Genomic DNA, 15,745 nt, shown 5'->3' with positions numbered 1-15,745 from the left:
CTGACCAGAGCAGATCCTGGGGGTGGGGGGCACTGCAGCAAAGCCTCATGAAGAGCTGGTCAGAGAAGCCAGGGGCCCTCCCATCCATATAAGAACTTTCTAGAAAACACCCCCAGACTCCACAGCCCCCGGCTCCATCTCGAGGTCCCGTACGCCTCCTCTGCGGGGGGTGGCCAGGTGCCCTGTCCCTCAGCTGCCCACCCCACTCCCTGGTTGCCGTTCGGCTCCAAGAGTGTCAGGCTGGAGGCCGCCTCCTATGGCTTCCGCTCCTCGTCGGCCCAGGGCCTGGGGGACCCTGCAAGGCCCAGCATGCTCTCCCCAGGGCCCCGTTTACAAACACAACCCCGGGTCCCCATGGCACCCCTCCCACTGGGGCCGCGGCCAGCAGCCGGCAGCGAGATGCTTTCCCAAGAGTCTCCACTCATTCTCTCCAGCTCATACATGGGACTCTGCGACAGTGGGTCAGGAACTGGCACCAGGTCCTCAAAAGGTTGGTTCTGCCCCCTGGTTCCTGATCCTGCTCCAACACACATCTCCAGTGCCTGGTGCCTGGCACATGCCTTGCCTCTCTGGGCCTCAGAGTTCTTCACCATTCAGAGTTCCACAGAACAAGAATGGTGCTCGGGAATGGTGCTCGCCAGGAGAGGGGGCAATACTGGGCCCATGGGCATAGGCGGGGTGGGCACCGCTTGGCACACCTGTCAGCACTCACTCCCATTGGTGGCAACAAGAAATACCCATGCAGGGACACTGAGGTCAAGAGTGAGAACTCACAGGGCTGCAGGGAGAGCGCAGGGGCGAGGCGCTGGGGGGAGAGCACAGGGACGAGGTGCTGGGGGGAGAGCACAGGAGCGAGGCGCTGGGGGCAGAGCACGGGGCGAGGCGCTGGGGGGAGAGCGCAGGGGTGAGGCGCTGGAGGAAGAGTGCAGGGGCGAGGCGCTGGCTTTGCAGGCAGCTGATCCCTGTTCAATCCCTGGCAACACATACAGTGCCCTGTGGACCACCAGGTATAACCCCCCAGCACAGAGCCAGGAGTAAGCCCTGAGCATGGCCAGGTGTGGCTCCCACAGCCAGGTGTGGCTCCCCTGGCGACAGAAAGAAACAAGAATGAGAAATTTAAAATAAGGAGAAGAAAAGGAAATGAAAGTCGTCATAAGGTTGTATAGGGTCAGCAGAACAGAAAGGGAAGGCGCTTGCTCTGTATGCAGAGACCCTGTCCCAATCTCCGGCACCACTTATAGCACCCTGAGCATACCTGGCCCATCATCCACGCCCGCGCCACAGGGTGCCCGGCCACCACGCCTTTCCTGGCACCCAAGACTGCATATGCGGAAAATCCCAGGAATCTACAAACACGATGGCAGAACAAAGCATGCTAGGCCTGGAGATCCAAGGTCAAGGAGCAACAGTCCAGCTGGGAGGGCTTGCACATGTCCAGCCCAGGTTCAAACCCCAGCACCCATTAGTTCCCCAAATTCCTCCAGAAGTGATCCCTGAGCACAGATTCATGAGTAAGTTCTGAGCACAACTGGATGTGGGCACACCCTCCCCAAGCTAGAAAGCTAGCTCAGTGGCTGAGTCCAAACACCGACTGTGGAAGGTCAAGCTCCAGGACCACATGGACCCCCAAAGACCCCCAAGCACAAAGTCAGGCATGGACCCAAAATAACACAAAAAGTCAATAAACAAAAATATAGGGGCCAGAGTGAGTATACAGCAGGAAGGGTGTTTGCCTTGCACACTTAAGACTGGGCTTCCAGGGGCTGGAGTGATAGCACAGCGGGTAGGGCGTTTGCCTTGCACGAGACTGACCCGGGTTCAATTCCCAGCATCCCATATGGTCCCCTGATTACTGCCAGGAGTCATTCCGGAGTGCAGAGCCAGGAGTAACCCCTGTGCATCGCCAGGTGTGACCCAAAGAGAAAAAAAAAAACTGGGCTTCTATCCTTGGCACAACATATGGCCCCTGAGTCCTGCCAGGAGTGATCTCTGAGTAAAAAGCCAGGAGTCGGCTCTGAACACCACTGGGTGTGGTCCAAAAACCAAACCAACCAACCAACAAAAAATCAAAAATATATAGTCAGAAGCGGAGAGTTAGCACAGGGCTTGGGGGTGCCTATGCTCAACCCCAGCTCATCCCCCAGCACCACACAGTCCAGAAACACCACTAGGTGTGGCCCTTACGCCCCCAAGCACGGGGCAGTAGCCCTGATGGTCCCTGGCACTACGTCCTCAGGCCCTGACATTAATCTGCCAATTGGCAGAGAACCCCCAGAAGTGGTCCCCAGACCTTCAGAGTACTTCCCAATATAAATGCATTTAATTTCTGAATGGCAAGAACTGAGAGAACACTTTAAATTTGACTATCACTTAAAACAATATTATTCCCTAAACTTGAAAAAGTAGGATGACATCAACAGAAACACGCAATCAACAACAGACCACTACTCTACTTTCAGACAAGAGGAAGGGGCCGGCACTGGGACAGTGGCTAAAGCACTTGTCTGCACACGGGCAACCCAGGTTCCGACCCCAGCTCTGCACAGGATCCCCCAAGCCCTGCCAGGAATGATTTTGAGCACAGAGTCAGGAGTTAACCCTGAGCACAGAGCCAGGAGTTATCTCTGAGCACAGACAGAGCCACGAGTCAGCCCTGAGCACAGAGCCACGAGTTAGCCCTGATTGAGCACTACAACATGTGGCCCCAAAGCCAAAAAAAAAAAAAAGTCAGGTTGAAATCTTGAGTTTTCTGTAATTCTGATGGACATGGAGGGCGTCATGTGGAGACAGGGGAAGGACAAAGGCCGGTGACGTCACTCACATATGGAACACACAGTAGCCACACAAGGGGACAGACAGTATCGGGATGATGGATGACGACCATCCTTGGCCTTTGATTACAAAACAGACATCACTGAGCAGTGGTGCCGGGCGGGGCAGGAAGAGGCCACAGGAAGGAAGGTCGAGGAGGAAGGTCTTGGCATTCCGGTGGCGGTAAAGGCGCGGTAACTCTGGGAGAACCATGAGCACTGGGCCAGTGAGGTACAAACGGTGGCCAAAGGACAGCTCAGGCTTTGCACGCAGCCGCCCTAGGTCTGTTCCTAGCCCCACCCAGTCCTGTGAGTCCACCAACGTCACCAGGCTACCTAAACTGCAAGCATAAAATCATTTTTGTTTGTTTGTGAGGCGCCCTGGCTGTGCTCAGGCTGACTCCTGGCTCTGTGCTCTGGTGGGCTCAGGTGTCCTACAGGACACCAGGGACTGAACCCAGATCAGCCACATGCAAGGCAAACACCCAACCCGCTGTACCACCTCCAATCCAAAAAGAAATAAATATTTTTTTTTTCAATTAAAGCAAAAGAAAATACAGCAAAACTTGGGGCATTATTTTGGGTACTGGGAAAAACAAAGCCAACACACGTGCATACAAGACCTTCCAGCGCTGGGAGAAACCGAAGCCCTAAAGTGACAGATGCGCCGGGCATGGGGGCTGGAGGGGTCACTCGAAGCCTAAGTGCAGGGTCACACGCAGAGTGACATCACATGAACACACTAACGCTTGCCATCAGTGAAGCACGCCCTGGGTGACCCAGACGGAAAGGGTGGCCCACAGGGGCAGAAGGGTAGCACAGCATGTGAGCGCACACGGCCAGGCGCATCTGTGCCAACGAGTCAACGACCCCACAGGGAAACTTGTTCCCTCACGTGTCCGGGGCAGCATCTCCCAGAACCGCCCCGAACTGGAAACGTCAGATTCTAGGGGAAAGGAGGGTAGATGTGGCAGGTCCAGGGTGAGGCAGCTGGGACACCTGTGTGGCTCCAGGAGCATCGAACCTACAGCAGGAGAAAGTGAATCCAGGATGAGGGGGAAGGGTCTGAGGGAGGCTGCAAAGGGCACGGGGGTGGGGGGGGGCAGTGGAGGTAGAACCTGGGTTCAGTTAAACCCGCTCCACCCACCTCGGACTGCCTGGCCCAGCTAGACTGACGCGGTAACGCAGCATGGAAGGCACTAGCCTCACGCTGCCTCAGCGGCTGGCACCCTGGTTCAAATCCCTGTGCCACAAATGGCCCTCCTGGGTACCCCCAAGGGTCACTTGAGTTGGGTTAGAGTGGTAGGACGGTGGGAAGGGCCCTTGCCTTGCACACAGCTGACCTAGGTCCAATCCCCCACACCCCACAGGGTCCTCCAAGCCCTCCCAGGAGTGGCCCTGAGTGTAGAGCCAGGAGTCAGTTGTGAGCACTGCTGGGAGAGGGAGAAGGAAATGAAGGAAGGGGCCAGAGAGATAGTACAGTGGGGAGGGCGTTGGCCGTGCATATGTGGCAGCCCGGGTTTGATCCCCAGCATTCCAAATGGGGAAGGGAGGGGAGAGGAGGGGAAGGGGAGAGAGGAGAGGGGAAGAGAGGAGGAAGGAAGCCAGGAGGAGTCCCTGAGCCCTGTTAAGTGTAGCCCAACAGCCACACACCCAGCACACCCAGCCACACACAATGCTGCCACATCAACAAAGGGAGGGGCAGGCTTAGGCGTGAGGAGGTCCTGCCCTGAGGGGTTGGGGGGACCCAGCCTAAGCCTCAGGGCTCAGGGGAGAAAGCCCGGCAGAGAAGGACTCAGCCCAGAACGGGACATGGGGGTAAAGGTCAGAACACTGAGTGGGTGCCAGTATTTGGAGGGGGCAGACGCGGTCAGCGGGGAGGGGTCAGGAGCACACGGTCTGAATGCATGACATCCTGGATTTTGTCCCTGCTTCTGCCAGAAAGGACAGGAAAGTAATCACATGCAGAGGGTTCAAAGACACCCTGAAAGCCTCGGTTTGCAGAGACATAACTGGACAGAGGGCCACTGCAGCCTGAAGACAGAGACTGGTGGGCTGAGAAGATGGCGGGGAGCACGCTTGCCTTGCATGCAGCAGCCGGCCTGGGTTCATCCCTAGCCTTCTGCCTGGTCCCCCATGCACTGCCAGGAGCGATTCCTTTGTACAGAGCCAGGGATAACCCCTGAGCATCACTGGGTGTGGCCCCCAAACAAAACAGACAAAATAAAAACAAGAGCAAGAGGTTGCTGCCTGCGGCCAAGCTCAAGGGAAGTTTAAAGCAGCTGGCCCTTAGGGACAGCAGAAAACGGCACTGGGCTAGCTGTGGCCAGCCTGGGCTCAATTCCCAGCACTAGAGTCCTCGAGGAACTGCCAGGAGTGATCCCTGAGCAGAGACAGGAGTGATCCCTGAGCATAGAACCAGGAGGGATCCCTGGGCAGAGAGCCAGGAGTAAGCCTTGAGCACAGAGCCAGGAGTGATCCCCGAGCACAGAGCCAGGAGTGAGCAGTGAGCACAGAGCCAGGAGTGAGCCCTGAGCCAGAGCCAGGAGTGAGCCCTGAGCACAGAGCCAGGAGTAATCCCTGAGCACAGAGCCAGGAGTGAGCCCTGAGCAGAGCCAGGACTGATCCCTGAGCATAGAGCCAGGAGTGAGCAGTGAGTACAGAGCCAGGAGTGAGCCCTGAGCACAAACCAGGAGTGAGCCCTGAGCACAGAGCCAGGAGTGAACCCTGAACACAGAGCCAGGAGTAATCCCTGAGCACAAGCCAGGAGTGATCCTTAAGCACAACTTGATGTGCCCCCAAAAAGCAAAAAGAAGACAGAGTGAAGTACACAATAACGAATCCTATTTAAAAGGGCCAGGGATGTGGCTTAGTAGCAAAGCACTTGCCTTTCAAGTGTGAGCCGCTGGGTTCAATTCCTGGCACCACCAAAAGAACCAAAACACAATAAAAAATAATTCATATGGAGGGCTGGAGATGGGGGTCAACAGTCCAGGCCATGCCTGGCACACAGACGCCCCAGAGTCAATCCCTGGGACCACAAAATAAAGTATGGCAGAAGAATGGGAGGCCTCCGCCCTGAGGTTGAGGCGGAGGGCCAGCTGGGGGTCTGCCATCCTGGTCCCATCCCAGTCCCCTCCACAGCGGTGTTGGCTAGCTGGGCATGCACACGCGTCATGCCCAATGCCCCCGAAACAGTTTGGTGACCCATATTCAATCCAGTATCTGTGCCACAGGGTTAAGATGGAGAGAGGGATTTTGTTTCATTTTGGGCTTTGGGTGGGTGGGTGGGGTCTTTTATTTGGGCAGAGGAATGCCTAGCAATGCTCAGAAGCTACTCCTGGTGCAGTGCTCAGGGGACCATGTGGTGCTGGAGACGAAGTCCAGGGCACGTCCATGCCAAGCCTGTGCTCCAGCCCTCTGCTCTATTCTCCTTGGCCCTGGCAAGACATTGAATTGTGGAGTTTGTTTTTAATAGCGTCTATCCTTGAAGTGTCCACGACTCATTCCAGGAAGAGCTAAGGGGAACACAGGGGGTGCTGGGAACTGCACCCTGGTGAGCCATGTGAAAGGCAAGCGCCCTCCCCACTGTACCTTCACCCTGCCCTGGTGTCCTGGTACTTTTAAAAGCCTACTTTGGGGGGCTGGAGCCGACAGCACAGTGGGTAGGGCGTTTGCCTTGCACACAGCTGACCTAGGTTCGATTCCCAGCATCCCATATGGTCCCCCGAGCAACGCCAGGAGTAATTCCTGAGTGCAGAGCCAGGAGTAAACCCTTTGCATCGCTGGGTGTGAGCCAAAAAGAAAAAAAAATCTATTTTGAGGCCACACTCAGCTTTTCTCAGAGATCCCCTCCCAGCAGTGCTCAGGGGATGCTGTGCAGTGCTGGGGATGGATCCGGGCGGGCATGGGGTCCAGGGGACGCAGGCAACCGAGCGCCTCTCCTCGACTCTCTCCCAAGTCCCACAGTCACTGTGTCCTCAGTACCTGTATGAGGAGGTGGACGGACGGTGGCTGTTCAGATTCTTGGAGAACACCGAGCTGGGGAAGGCTTCCAAGGTCCGCCCGGGCTCTGCAGGTGACTGGGCTACTAGCCGTCCGGCAGGTTTGGGTTGGGGGGGGGGGTGGTCACACCCAGTAGTACCCAGGGGTTACTCCTGGCTCTGCACTCAGGCATCACTCCTGGTGCAGCTTGGGGGACCCTAGGGGATGTTGGGGAATCGAACCAGGGTGGGCCGCATGCAAGGCACAAGCCCTCCCGCTGTGCCATCGCTGCGGTTCTCAGGCCTGTGAGCTGACGAGGCTGAACGCGATAGGTCTGGGGCTGCCGGCTGAAGATGGCTCGACACGCACGGATGGGGAGCACAGCTGTGGCGGCCAGGCTGGGCGCCCACAGACCTAGCAGGGTTCCAGCCGGGCAGGATCTGAGTACTGCCAGGGCCCTGGAGAGTCACCAAGTGTGCCCCCCCAAAAACAATATGTATGCAGGCAAGAGCGGGGCAAGGAGGGCCCAATGGTGGGGAGAGAAGGCTCAGCCGGGCCACAGTGAACCCCGACAGCGGCCCAGCGTGGGAAGCAGATTAGGGAAGTGGAATCTCTCCCGTGATGATGCTGTCTCCTAGGGGCTTTGTCCTGGGGAGGGGGGGGTCTCTTGCAGACCGTGAGGTGGCCCAGCTGAGTACCTGCAGGTGCAGGAGTAGGGGTCACTCAGAGGCCCAGCCCTCCACTGTCTCCCAGCCTGACTGGGGAGAACCTGGCAGTGGCGGGGGGTGGGGCGTTAGGGACACCCTACCTTACTCACAGGCTATTCCTGGCTCTACGCTCAGGGGTCACTCCTGGGTCACTCCTAGCAGGGTTCAGGGGGGTCAGATGGGGTGCCAAGGGTCTCAGCAGGGGCAGCTTAGTACCAGCAAGTGTCTTAAATCCGGCCCTATCGCCCTGTTGCAAGAGGTCCCTTTTTTTTTTTTTTCTTTTTGGGTCACACCCAGCGATGCACAGGGGTTATTCCTGGTTCATGCACTCAGGAATTACTCCTGGCCGTGCTCAGGCGACCATATAGGATGCTGGGAATCGAACCCGGGTCGGGCTGCATGCAAGGCAAACACCCTACCTGCTGTGCTATCACTCCAGCCCCCAAGAGGTCACTTTTTGATGGTCACTTCTGAACTGAAAATGTGAGACACCAGGAGTCCTGCCTCTGGAGAAATGTTCAACACATGCGGGATAGAACCTGGGTGGGCTACCTGGGGGCAAACACCCACCCCACGGTGCTCTCTCTCTTGCCCTCACACTCTTGCTTGCAGTGCTTGGGACTGACCCCAGGGCCTCCCCTGAGCAGGGCGAGGCAGGTGTCCGCTGAGCCCAGGCTGCCCCCACAGCTGCCTCTGACATGAACTTCTTAGAAAAGACAGCAGCATGGGGGTTTCTGGGGGGGGAGGCAGGGGCTGGCAGAGGAGAGAGGGCAACAGGAAGCACTTCGTGGGGACAGTTTCACCACGGGAAATGGACAGGACGCATGGAAGTGCCCTTGTCAATGTGCTTGGAGACCCAAGCCAGAATCGGCTGGAACAGTGACTTTCCCCACTGGTCTATTTCATTCAGCCAGAGTGACAGCACAGCGGGGAAGGCGTTTGCCTTGCCTGTGACCGACCCACGTTTGATTTCCAGCATCCCATATGGTCCCCCAAGCACCACCAGGAGTAAATCCTGAGTGCAGAGCCAGGAATAACCCCTGTGCATCACCGGGTGTGACCCAAAAAGAAAAAAAATAAAAGAAGAAAAATCAGTGGGGCTGGAACAATTCGGCCAGGAGGCGCTGGCCTTGCATGTACCTGGCCCAGGGTGGATCCCTGGCACCACATAAGGTCCCCAGAGCTCCCACCAGGAGGTATCCCTGAGTTCAGAGCCAGGAGTAAGCCCTAAACACCGCCAGGGATGACCACATGCCCCAAGAACAAAAATAAAACAACAACCAAATCAGTGCGTTCAGTTCCTCCGGGGTCTGCTCCCTCCCTCAGTGAGACATCAGCCTGAGGAACGCCCGCACCCTGGAGGTTTTATGGTTGGGGTCTACTCCTGATGGGTTTGGGGAACCCAATGGGCTGCCAGGATCGAACCTGGGTCGGGTGGAGGTAAGGCCAGCACCCTTCAGCTGTCTCTCCATCCCAGTGCTCTGTATTTTTGGCTTGGGGCGAGGGCACAGGGCCACTCCCTGTGATGCTCCCTGCGCCTGATGGCCGTGGTCCAGGGCTTCCAGCAGAACTCATGGTCCCCCAGAGCTACCCTGGGCAGTGCTGAGGGGGCCAGAATATCTGGGGATCGGGCCTTAGGCCTTGCCTGTGCTCTGCCCCTAGGGCCCCATGCTAACCTCCCCAGAGCTCCTCACGTGCTCCTCAACTTCCCCAAAAGGAAGACTGACCACAAACCCCTTTCTCAAGAGGCTCCTGAGATTGGGGCCTGAGCGATAACATAGCAGGAGGGCACTTGCCATGCACGCAGCTGACCCGGGTTCGATCCCCGGCATCCCATATATGCTCCCTGAGCATACCAGGAGTGATCCCTGAGAGCAGAGCCAGGAGTGAGCCTGGGCGCAGCTGGGTATGATCCAAAGGAACAAAACGAAATAAGACAAAAGGATCCTGAGATTAAGAAGACTGGATTTGGGGCCCGGAGAGGACTCTTGCCTTGCACAGGGCCAACCCAGGTTGGATCTCTGGCATTCCATAGGATCCCCCAGGCACCACCAGGAGTAATTCCTGAGTGCAGAGCCAGGAGTAATCCCTGAGCATTGTTGGGTGTGGCCCAGAAAACAAAAACAAACAAAAAAGCAGCCTGTGTTCATACAACGGAGCAGAGTGCCAGTCCCCAGAGGCAGCTAGAAGACCCCCATGGCGCCCCTCACGCCATCCGCCTCTCCCTGCTTTTGTCATTGAGCGAGTGAGACCACAGGCATCTTGGGTGACGTCCAGGCGGACACAGGCATCCTGCGGGGTCCGTGTCACGTCCCCAGCTTGCGTGCCGCGTGCCTGGCGGTGTTTACGACTGTCTCGGAGTGACGGGCCAAGCTGCTCATTACACAAACCCCTCATCACCAGCCTGGCCCTCCGCCTGGGCCTGCTGGGGAGCAAAACACTCGCCCACCTTCACCGGGGCTCCTGGAACAAACCAGGCTAGCAGGAAGCAGGCGGGGAGCTTCTCTGGGAGCCTCCCAAGCAGAGTTTGGGGAGCCCTCGGGGGGTAGCCCTGCTCTGTGGGTCAGATGGCCCCGTGCTTGGCCCATGATGCCCGAGCTATGACTCCATCAGCAGTGCTCCCGGGGCCATGTGGGACCAGAGAGCAGCCTCAAATCCTGGTGTTGGAGATGGGAGCAAGCCAGGGATCCAGCCCGGGCCCCCCCGCTCACAGGCGTGTACCCCTTAGCTACATCCCATCCCTTCGCATCTCTTTGTGGTTTCTTTCCCAACTGTTGAACAATCTTTCCAGTTCCGCAAACAACAATTTTTTAATTTTAGTTTTATTTAGTTGTGGGGGGAGGTGGATTAGGTCATACCTGGCAGTACTTAGGGGTACTCAGGGGCTATTCCTGGCTCTGTACTTAGGGTGACCCCGGCAGGGCTCAGGGGACAGTACCTTACCTCCTATATTATCTCTCCGGCCCTATGGTTTGTTTTTCATTTTGGGCCACACCCGGCAATGCTCAGGGGCTACTCAGGAATCACTCCTGGCAGTGCTCAGGGGACCATATGAGATACCACAGATTGAACCCAGGGACGGCTATGTGCAAGGCAAACACCTCACCTGCGGAACTATCTCTCCAGCCCCTAACTTCTTTCTTCCTTCCCTCCTTCCTTCCTTTCTTTCCTTCTTTCTTCTTTCCTTTTGTGTGAGGGCCATACTCAGCAATGCTAAGGGGTTTCTCCTGGTTCAGTGCTCAGGGATGACTCCTGGCTCAGTGCTCAGGGATGACTCCTGGTGGTGCTTAGAGACATCAGGGGTGCCGGGAACTAAACCCAGCTTAGTCGCAGGCAAGGCAAGCGTCCTCCCTGCTGTCCTCAGGTTCCGGCCATAATTTAATTCTTAAAGGATCTCATCATTTCGGAAAAGATGTTTGCAGGCCAGGGACATGGCACAGAGGTTGAAGAACAAGCTTCACTGATGCCGGGGCACTGCTCGGTGGGGTGATGCCCACACTGTGCGGCCCTCCAATGCCATGGGGAGAAAAGACCACTCCTCACACCACTGGGTGGGCTGGGGAAAAGAAAAAGCAAAGAAAGATGCTCCCAGGATAACCACATTGACATACCAAGATCTCACACACACACACACGGCTTGCTGTGAAGTGCCAACCATGATCTGGAAGCTTCTCCCTTGAGCCCCAGGGATGGATTCAGAGGCCTGCAGACACATTTTCATCAACACTCCTAACTCTGTCCTGCGCACGGCAGCTGGAGGCACTTTCCTTTCTCCTTAGGCTGGCAGGAGTTAAGCTGCCCAAAGGCTGGTGCTCTTGGAACTGGCACTCCCTAGCAACTTCTCAAAATAGAAATGTGAAGGGCTTTCTGCTTTCTTCCCTCCCGGCCAGTCCTGGCGCTCCCGCTAATCTCCCAGTGTTGGTCACCAGAAACCCAGTGGGGGGTGGGGAGTTCCAGGCAGCTGATTGTCAGAGGGGCTGGTGCTGTCTTCCAGTGGCGCCAGCCCAGAGCATCTAGCAGGTCTCTCTACTGGAGTTCTGATAAAAAGAACCCGAGAACAAGGAAGGGACAGTTAACAGGAATTCTATTTCTGAACTAACACACACATAATACACACACACACACACACACACACACACACACACACACACACACAGCCCAGGGGCAGCTAAAATAAGGCTGAAGGGGCAGGAGTGACAGTACAGCAGGTAGGGCATTTGCCTTGCATGAAGCTGAGCGTGTTTGACAGTGACACCCATATAGTCTCTCTAGCCCTCCAGGAGTCATTTCTGAAATCAGAGCCTGGAGTAAGCCTGACGCATCACCAAGTGTGATCCAAAAACATACTACTACTACTAATAATAATAACAACGTATACCCCAGATTAGAGAGGGGGCCATAATAAACATTAATACAAAAATCCTCGGTGAGTTACCATTGCCTAGGTTGGTGAGTGCCGCGGGCTAGAGCGTGGGAGCACAAGCCAGAGTCCCAGATTCACTTCCTGGCACCAGTCTCTGAGCAACACCCGGAGTACTGACAGGCAAAAATATTTTAAAAACGCGCCGAATGCTGGGCCAGAGTGATAGTGTGTATAGCAAGCAGGGCGCCTGCCTTGCACACAGAAGACCCAGGTTAGATCCCTGGCACCAACACGGTGTCCTGAGCCTGGCCAGGAGTGCGCCCTGGGCACAAAGTTAGGAGCAAGCCCTGAGCACTGCAGGGTGTGGCCCAAAATAAAAAAAAAAAAAGTTAACGAACGCAAACTGGCATATAACTCAATGCAAACTGGCAAATATCTCTAATAACTGCGCGCTAGACGTCCTTGGAGAAGGGCAGCGGTAGCAACTCGTCGAAAGGGACCGCCAGGCCAGGGCACCCGGGGGCCTCAGGGAGCCTCAGTTCATGCTCAGGAAACTGCAAACTCAAACGCACGAAGCGCTCAGGAGTCTGCAGGCGCTGTTTTCCAGCCCTTTCCCCTCTCTGACAACTTCTCTCCGCATCTATAACGTACAAACCTCCAGGCTCGGCTGCGGACAGAGTTCAGAGCGGGCGGGGGGGGGGGGGGGGGGGGGGGGCGGGGTACGGCCCGCCTGCCTCGCAGGGCCACCGAGCAGGGTCCGCTCTCGCACCCCCGAGGGTCCTCCTAAGCACCGCTGGGAGGAAGCCCTGAGCCCTGCCAGGTGCGGCTCCAAACCCAAAAGATTCCGAACCCCGCGAGACCCCTTGAGCCCCCATCAGCCGGCCTGGGCGGGGAGAGGAGGGCGGGAGGTACCCGGGCCCGTCCCCGCTGCCCCCTCCCTCCGCCCCCCCCTTCCCCAGGCGCCTCCCCAAACTCGCCCGCGGGTGGGAGGACGCTCACGTGACAGGGTCCAGCACGCGCCCGCGGGCAGCCCGGGGCCCCCGACGAGCGGGCGGCGGGCCGGGGTTAGGGCTCTCGGGGGGCTCCCGGGGGCTCCCCAAGACGGCTCGGGGGGGCGGGGGGTGCAGGACACGCAGCAGGATGCGGGGGGTCGGGTGAGCGCGCGCCGCGCGGGCAACGGTCTCAACCACGGGTCACCCGGGGGTCCCGGCGCTGGCCACCTCAGGGGCCCCCGAGCGGCCTGGCCAGGCTGGACGCGGCGCCAGGTCGGCGGGGCTGTGGGGCGGGGGGCTTCGGCGTCTGGCCAACCCCCACGGGGTCGCGCCGGACTCCGGGCGCGCGGGAGCCTGCGTGGGGGGCAGTGACCGGTCGGCGGACTAGCCCCCCCGCCGGGCGCCCCCAGGCCGCCCCCCCGGGCGCGACCCCCGGCGCCCCTCGCCCCGGCTCCGGGTGCGGCGGCGGCGCCAGGCCGGCCCCGGGGCCCCCGGCGACCCACGCGGAGGCCGGCGTGTGCCCGTACTCACCGGGACCCGGGGCCGGTCTCCGTCGCCCGCGTCCTCTCCCCCTCCAGCCCCCTCCTCACTCGGCGTCCCCTCCTCCACAGGCCGCGGCCATGTCGGTTCCGGGCAGCCGGAGGGGGCGTGCCTCCCTTCTCGGGCCGCCGGGACGCCGGCCGGCGCGCAGAAGCTCCGGGCGCCGATTGGCTGGATTCCGAGACGAGCTGGGGCCTTGGGCTTTCTATTGGCTACGAAGTTCACTAGGGCTGTAGCTGGCACCGCCCCTCTAGGAGCCTGGCGGAATTGTCTGCCCAGAGATACCCACGGGAGAGAACGCAACCTCTGTCCATCCTTGTGCGCAATGTTGAGCAACCTTTTGGCCCCGAGGTCCCGGTTGGGGGCCAGCGTCAGGCTTTCTTTCCCCTTGATTCGTTTTCCTGTGTTTTCCTTAATCTTTTAAGTTTTTTTTTTTTAAGACACCATGATTTACAAAGTTGTTGGTAATAGAATTGTCTCAGGATTTAACTTAATTTTTTTTATTATTGTTTAAGTTTGGGGAGCCATAGCCCAGATGCCCAGGGGTTACTTCTGGCTCTGCGTCCTGGGGGTACCAAGAACCTTATGGGATGCCAGAGATTGAACCCTGGTCTGCCGCGTGCAAGGCAGGTACCCTACCGTTGTACTCTTTCTCCAGCCCACTTTTCCTTTTAAAAAACTGGGATCCACGCTGGACAAGATCTGAGTGTTAAAAGTAGCTGAAGGGATATTTTTCATAACCTTTGCGTATCAATATTGCAAACCACAATGCCCAGAAGAGACAGAGAGAGAGAGAGAGAGAGAGAGAGAGAGAGAGAAGAAAAGCACCTGCCATAGAAGCAGGCAGGGGTGTGTGTGTGTGGGAGGGGAATGGAAGGGAACCGGGGGACACCGGTGCTGAGAAGTGTACATTGGTGGAGGGATGGGTGTTGGACTGAAATCTAGTCATGAACAGCTTTGTAAGGATCAATCTCACAGTGATTCAATAAAAAGGTAATAAAAAAATTTGAGAAAAAAAACTGGGATCACTCCAAGAGGTGCTTGGCTAGTATGCGGGCCTGTAAGCTGTTTTGACACAGAGAGGATGAAAGGATTGATTTTGGGGTCCTGTATGCCAGAATTGCGCCTCACCACTTGGGCTATCTCCTTCTTTGGGTTTTGAAAGATATCCCTTGCAGTGTGCATTTGCTCCTGCCTTCTCTCCTCACAAACCTTGTTGTTGGGAAAGCCTCATCGGGAGGGCCGTGTGTCCAGCCAGAGCTGCGACTCTATGGCAATCCTGCAGGTTCCCCCACAGCTCAGCTTAACTCTGAAGGGAAAAACAAGTTTAAAAAAGTTTTTTTTTCCCCCTGCATCATTAGCGAACCCTCCAGGGAGCCCTCTTGGGGAAGCAAGGGAGCCTGTGTCAGCATTCGCTTCTGTTTTCCCAGAGATCTAAGTCTGGAGACTCCAGGGGTTTTTTGTTTTCGTTTTGAGTCTGTTTATAAAATTGGAAGAAGACAGTGGCTGGCCGTGGGAAATTAGAGACCCAGCCCCTGATTAATAAATTTGATTGTGTCATTAAATTTTCTCTTCTTGGCTACACAAAAAGATGCCATTTTCGTACCTAAGTTTGTGTGTCTGAGCCATTGGAGCTGTTGCTTAAGGTGCTTTGCATCTCCTGCACATTTTACCCAATTGATCTTTGCAAATACACAGATGAAGCCCAGGTCTCTGGCTTGTCTTTCAAAGTCTGTCATAAATAGGGGCAGAAAAGATAGCCCAGCGCAAAAGGCACTTGCCCTAATACAGCCCACCCTGGTTCAATCCTCAGCATCCCACATGGTCCCCTGAGCACCGCCAGGAGTAATTCCTGAGTGCAGAGTCAGGAGTATCCCCTGAGCACTGGAGGATGTGGCACCCCCCGCCAAAAAAAAAAAAAAGTTTGTTGTAAATCAGCTCTGACCTAAATTTTCCAGATTTAATTCCCTAGAGCCAAACTCCTACAGTCTCACAGACACTTCCTATCCATGCCGACACCTCTCACTCGGCCTCCCTGCCCCACGACGCTGAAGGTTCCTTCCTCCTGATAAAAACAATATTCAAATACACGCTCCTCCTGAATGTGCTCCTCAAGCCCTCCCCACTCCAGAACCCCCCCCCCGCAAACTTTTAGTCATGGAAGGACTTTCTGCATAGGGAAGTCTCCTTCGTGTCTCCCTTGTGGCCTTTACAAAAGTGTTCTGTGCACAGCATGATTTTTGTATAATCTCAAGCTCCCTGAGGCAGCTGGATTATCCTGGCCCAGTTCTGTACTCTGTAAATAGTTACTAAATCGAGCTCATTGATTACATGTATTATACCTCTTTC

The sequence above is a fragment of the Sorex fumeus genome, unplaced genomic scaffold (genome assembly GCF_029834395.1).
Source record: "Sorex fumeus unplaced genomic scaffold, SorFum_2.1 ptg000128l, whole genome shotgun sequence".
Taxonomy (NCBI): domain Eukaryota; kingdom Metazoa; phylum Chordata; class Mammalia; order Eulipotyphla; family Soricidae; genus Sorex; species Sorex fumeus.
Note: the sequence above shows the minus strand (reverse complement) of the source record.